We start from the raw sequence: 6,741 nt of genomic DNA, 5'->3' as shown, positions 1-6,741 counted from the left end.
GCCACTTTCTGACAGCTGCCTACTTGCCCCTCCCATGAGTAAGAGATCTTGCTGGGTTTTCTTTTCTGCCAGGCCTGGGCTGAATGCAGCCCATTTTTTCAACTCCATCTTTCTTTTGTCAGTTTTTCTCTCTACACCAGATTTGGTCTAGTTCTGTTCAGTTTTCAGAAAGCTGTCCACAGATTTGGGAGAGTCCCAAGTTTCTTCACAGAATCTTTTTCCATTTGCGTTGGAAAGAATAAAAATGAAATGAAAAACTTCAGTTTTGTAACAGTTCTGACATTTTAACATACCCTTGGGGAGCTGGAAAATTACCAAGGACCAGAGAGACTGCCCTCCTGTATTCAGCCACCTGAGAGTAACTCCTTGGAGGTCAATGGCTGTCACATCCAACTTATCAAAATAATTTGCATAATTGTAAGGTATTCTGGGAAGTGAGCAGAAGGTCACCGTGAGCAGCAGAGAAGCTGGACTTCTTATCAGCTCAAACTAGCAGATTGCACATTGTTAGGTGCCAGAACTTAACAAATCAATTAATTCCCCCTCCCTTTTTTTATGGAGAGCCTAGAGAAGGAAATATACAAAGGAAGGAACTATTTGGAATTGCACAATCTTCTGAAGACTTATAGGCATAGACAAGGAGGCACGTTCTTTGGTGACCTCCAAGGCATGTGCCATGTTTCTATTCCTGCCTGAGGAGAATTCCAACAACACGTGCACCAAGTGCAAACTCATTGTGTTGCTGGAGAGTCTGAAGGTATGTCTGGCAATACTGAGACTCATCAAGGAAGATGATGGCTTCTGGCCTGGTAGCATGTAACTAGAGGACTGAGAACCAAGGGGCAGTCCATCACTGGAGCTGCATAATCAAATTCAAGACCTCCCCTAGAGGGTAACTCATGCATTTCTGGAGAAGAGTTTTTGCCCAGCATTCCAGGAACAGGAAGGAGAGAAGCTTGGGCTTCCTCAATGGTGAGGAATCCAACAGCTGCCCCAAAGAGGAAAAGGCATGTGGTGGTGATGGGTGACTTGTTGCTAAGAGGAAATGCGTTGTTGCCCAGGTACAAAGGTCTGTGATGTGACAGAGAGGCTGACTTGACGAAGCAGATCTACTGACCACTATCCTTTTCTTCTGTTTCATGTTGGAACAAATGATACTTCCAGAAAGAACCTGGAAAGAATATTGAAGGACTATGAGGAGCTAGGCAGAAAGGCACAAGGGTTTGGAGCACAGGTATTGTTTATGTCCATGCTTCCAACTGAAAGTCATAGCCCAATAAAGGAACAGGAGATTCTGGATTTGAACTGCTGGCTCAAGAAATGGTGTCATTGAGAAGACTTTGGATTCCTGGAACATGGTTTACAGTATCTACAGGAAGGACTTTTGGTAAAAGATGGACTCACAAGAGTTGTAAGCCTGTGTCTGGAAAAAAAAAAATCTTGGTCAGGCCAACTTGAGAGGGAGAGTAATACCCAGAACCACACTCAAAGCATAAGCCTAAAGGTAGTAAACTGCATAGCAAAGAGAGAATACACCAGGAAAACCAGCAGGCAAACCTAAGGAGGGCAGTACTAAAGGGCTCAGATGCCTGTCACCCATGCTTAGAGTCTGGGGAACAAACAGGGAGAAAGGGGAGATGACAAATATGACATTGATGGTATTATAGAAACCTGGTGGGATGGAACTCAAGATTGTAATACAATATGGGAGGGATTTTGCTAAAACCTATGGTTGCAAATAAACGTATGAAACTGAAACAATATGGGAAGACCTCAACAAAAGGGGAGGGGGGTTGCATTATACATAAAGAATTGCCAAAGGATAAAAACCCTGCCAAAAGCATGTGAGCGAATATTAAGAGAAAAAGAAACAATGATGATACTGTTGTAGGCATGTACTACAGGCCACCAAAGTAAGTGGAAGATAGAGATGAAATCTTTGCAAATCAGATAGCCAGGGGAGGTTCAGGAAGCACACCACTAAGGTAATGGGGGTTTTCATTACCTTGAAATCAACTGGAGGTTGAACTCTGCAGCATGTGGGAGATCCAACGGGTTCTTGATGTGCCTTGCAGACAACTTTATTGTCCAGTGAGTGGAGGAGGGAACTAGGGGATCATCTACACTGGGTTTAATACTTACTAACAGGGAATAAATGGTTGAGGAGTGGAAGTTGCAGGAACCTTGGGAAATAGTGATCATGTGATCCTAGAATTCATATTCCAATTCATACTGCAGGCAGGAAGAACTGAAGGTAGTCAGGTTAGTGTTCTAGATTTCAAGAAAGCTGATTTCAGTAAGCTAAGGGGAAAAGTAGGAAGGATTCCATAGGTGGAAGTCCTGGAGAGAAAACAGTTCAGGAGGGTTGAGAAATTTAGAAAAATAAGATAATTAAACACAAACAATACCAAATAGAAAGAAAAAGGTTGAGACAAATGATGCAACCAGTGTGGATGCATAAAGAGCTCTCTGATGACCTGACAAACAAAAACAAGTTTTAAAAAATAGAAAAAGAGGCATATGACAAAAGCCCAATCTAAGGAAATGGCCCAAATCTGTAAGGATGGGGTCAGGAAGAGCTGAGCATTGCAATGAACATAAAAATAACAAAAAGACAAAGGCTTATTTGGGTATGAGCAGAATAAAAGAAAAGTCAGTCCATTGGTTGGAAAACATGGCAAGGGGGTGACAGACCACAGGGAGAAGGTTGAACTGCTTCATTTCTATCTTCCATCTGTCTTTTCACAAAAGGAAAACGTGGTCCAACTTGTCAGAAGATGTACCATGGGGGACAGAAGCCAAAAGTGGTGAGAGTAACACCTAGCTATTTTTAATGAATTCATGTCATTGGAACCTGATGGATTACATCCCAGGGTGCTAAAGGAATTGGTGGATGTGATTTCAGAACCACTAGGTATAATCTTTGAGAACTCATAGAGTACAGGAGAGGTGCCAGAATTTGAAGAAAAGCTAATGTTGTTCCAATCTTTAAAAAAAAGGGGGAAAGTGGAACCAGGAAAGTATAGACCAGTCAGCTTGTTTGACATCAATGCCTGGGAAAATCCTAGAAAAGATCAAGCAGTGGGTTTGCAAGTGTTTAGAAAAGAACCAGCTGATTACAAGAAGCCAGCATGGATTTGTTAAAAATAGGTTGAGCCAGACTAAGCTTACTGTTTTTTTTGTTTTGTTTTTTGACAAAGAGACTAGATTAGTAGAGCAAGGGAATGCTGTGAATGCAGTGTACCTAGACTTCAATAAGGCATTTGATTAAATTGACCATAGCCACCTTCTTGATAAAATGGAACACTGTGAGATGGATGGTCTCCTACCACAGTTCACAGTTGGCTGAATCACCATACCTAACATGTGTCCTTATGTATCCATGTCTATATGGAGAGAGGTAAGCAGTGAAGTACCTGAGGGTTCTGTTCTGGGCCCAATGCTTGTCAGCCTTGTGAGGTAGTCCAGACAGGAAGCACACCCAGATGAACTAATTCTACTTTATTGTAAGGTTGTTACATTAACAGAATCTTGCATTTCTTTCCTGTTGCCTTTACAGCCCAAGAAACTAGGGAGGGTCCCTTCTGAGACATTTGCCATGCCCACATTCCTGCTGTGGACTAAGCTGCCTCTTATCCAACCTTTCCCCTGGCTCTGGCTGTTCCCCCTGTTTCCCACGGTCACTCCCACATACCATTATAGTGCTCTTCAACATTTTTATAAACAACTTAGGCGAGGGAATAGAAGGGATGGTCAGCAAATTTGCAGACAACCCAAAGTTGGAGGATTTTTAACACCTCAGAAGAAAGGCTCAAGTTCAAAAGGATCTCGATAGACTTGAACACTGGGCCTTTCCCAACAAAATGCAGTTCAGCAGTGAGAAATATAGGTCCTGTAATTAGGTAGGAAAAATCTGATGTACAAGTACAAGATAGGTATTACATGGCTCAGTGGTCATACTTGTGAGAAGGATGATCCAGCAATGTGCTGCAACTGCCAAAAGAGCCAATACAATCTTAAGTTGCATCAACAGAAGCATAACGTTGGGATCATGGGAAGTTATATTTCTGCTCTAAGTTTCACTGGTAGGACTGCAACTGGAATATTGTGTCCAGTTTTGATTACAACAATACAAGAAGGATGCTGAGGAACTATAGAGAAGAGCAACAAAGATAGTGAGCAGCTCAGAGGCTAAATCTTACGAAGAATAGTTAAAAGAACTGGGTGTGTTTAACTGAAAGAAGAGAAAACTAAGGGGAGACATGATAGCAGTCTTCCAATGTTTAAGGGCTGTCACAAGGAAAAGGATGTGGATTTATTCCCTGCAGTGCCCAACAAGAAGCAATGGGTGGAAGCTTTACAGAGAGAAATGCAGCTAATTTCCTAACCTTGAGAGCTATTAAAAAGTAGAACGGCCTATTCCTGGAGCCGGGGTTGCTCCATCACTGGAGATTTCCAAGAAAAGATTAGGCAGCCATTTATCTAGGATGGTCTGAGGATTCCTGTCCTGGGCAGAAAATCCCAAGATCCCTTTCAGCTCTATGATTCTATGACTTCTAACTAAATTACAACAGGACGGTGTGGAACTTTTAAAAAATGGAATCAGGCATTTTTAGTAATGGGTAGGGACTTTAAATAAAGGATTTGTAATCTCTTTCATACCAACTTTAGCCTGTCTCATGGGAAGCTGTTATTTGTATTTAGTCAGCTTGGTTGTATACAGTTCCATCCATTGCTCATTGTAAAATTTCCAGCATTGCAAAAACACATTTTGCAAAGCTGAAGTTTCTGTTTATTTCTAATAAAGAACAAGACTTCACAGGCAAATGCCGTCAGTTGTAAAAAGAGGAATTTGTGATATCCTTTTTCTCTGTGTTGTAATCATGAAGATGTTCTGTGTTATTGTTACATGAGTCCTATCTGTAAATAGTATGTGCAGTGTTTAGAGAGTTAAGTTCTTATTTTTGCTAAATTTACAACTTTTAAAAAAGGAAAAGAATGCAAGACTCAGGCAAAGATGGGGAAAACTGTTCTTGTGGGATTTGAGGGAGCCAGTTCAAAGATGTTACATCAGAAACAACAATGTTCTTAACAGCAAGTTGTTGCTATAAGTCTAATAGGGGAAAGTGTGTTTATGCAGGGTCAGAGAACCCTTAACCCGGGGTTTTCTGTACATAGACAAAAAGGAGAGACAGTCTTTGAGAAATACAAAATAAGTTCTCAGTTGTGACATCAGGCTATAAAATGCCTTCTCCGGGGTCAGACTAACACTGATATTAGTATCTCTACTCACCCACATTTTTTAATTTCCTTATCTCTGGATCCACCCTCCTCAGAAATCAGATTCTGACAGATGGCTAATCCCACCACTCTAACCATCTGTCAGAACTTCCCTTGCCTCCCAGCCCTGTCTCACGTTAGAAAGAATGTACGATGGATATTTTCTCTCGCAAGAAAGAATAGAAATAAAACACATAACATAACAAGGCACTAAGAACAAGAAACAGCCAAAAACATGCTGGAACAAGATGTTTTGTTTGTAAAAAGTGAGCAAGGTTTGGGCCATTCATACTTCCAGGGGAAGAGTGTCCCAAACAGTGGGGGCCACTACTGAGAAGGCCTGTTGCCTATTTGTCACCCCATGAGCCACACAATGAGAGACCCTCAAGAGGCCGTCCCTAGGAACTGGACTGGATAGGCAGATTCTCTCCTGGCAAGGCATTGCTTGATATATCCTGGTGCAGTGCGCCTAGCTTCGCTGAATTTTTGGCTAAAAATAAAGCACTACCCGCAGGGCCTAGCTCCACTTATCCTTCAAGATACATTTCAATCCTTGTGGAAAAAGGATATCAAGCTCAACCTCTCTAAGTTAGGCTATTCTTCGGCTGGGATTCTAGCAATGGATTATGAGCAAGCAAGAATGGCCATAAAGCAAAGGACAGAAGATATTGAACGTCAAGCAGATTTAGGGAAGGTTCCATCCTTTTTGTCCCCGCCATGTAGCAAGTATACAGTCACTGCTGCCAGATATCTAGCGCAACTTGAGCTCCCCAGTCAGCAGAAAGCATTCTCTCTAGCCCGTTGCCATGTTCTTCCTTCAGCGGTGCTGGATGGCAAATACAAAAAAATTCCATTAGCTGCAAGACTTTGCCCTTGTGATGCCAAGGAAGTAGAAGACATGGGCCATGTTCTCCTCCGCTGTATCTTTTACCAAGTCCCACGGAGTAAATTGCTCACACCCCTGATCAGCAAGCAGCCTGGCCGTCAAGAATCAGATTATCTTCAAATGCTTCTCATGGATGACCGGCCTTATGTTACAGCGCAGGTAGCCAGGTTCTGCACGGCAGCAATAAAGATGTCAACATCGGATAGGAAGCTGCTGAAAGGTTTTGCAGTAATGGATTATAGCCAACTAGTATTTTAGTTTGCATTAACAGTTCCCAAAGAGACCTGAAAATACTACTTTGAGAGTCAGGGGGCCTTGCTGAGTGGAATCGATTTGGTACGGGTGGACTAAGTAGGTGATCATGAAAAAACAGACAGAAATATCACCAACACATTTCAATTTTAGATATTATCATTTTATCATCACCTTATTTTAGCTAACGATTAATAATGGTAGGATATTATAATTTAAGGAGTAATAATCATGTAGTGTAATAAATAACATTACAGGATAGGCTGTTTGACTTCATGTATAAATAACATTTAGGTGGCCAAATTATACTTATGATATAGATT

The sequence above is a fragment of the Python bivittatus genome, unplaced genomic scaffold (genome assembly GCF_059951505.1).
Source record: "Python bivittatus isolate LINGU-HERP-01145 unplaced genomic scaffold, Pbiv_v1 ctg000850_np1212, whole genome shotgun sequence".
NCBI lineage: Eukaryota > Metazoa > Chordata > Lepidosauria > Squamata > Pythonidae > Python > Python bivittatus.
The sequence above is the reverse complement of the archived record's forward strand: the minus strand, read 5'-3'. Positions refer to the sequence as shown.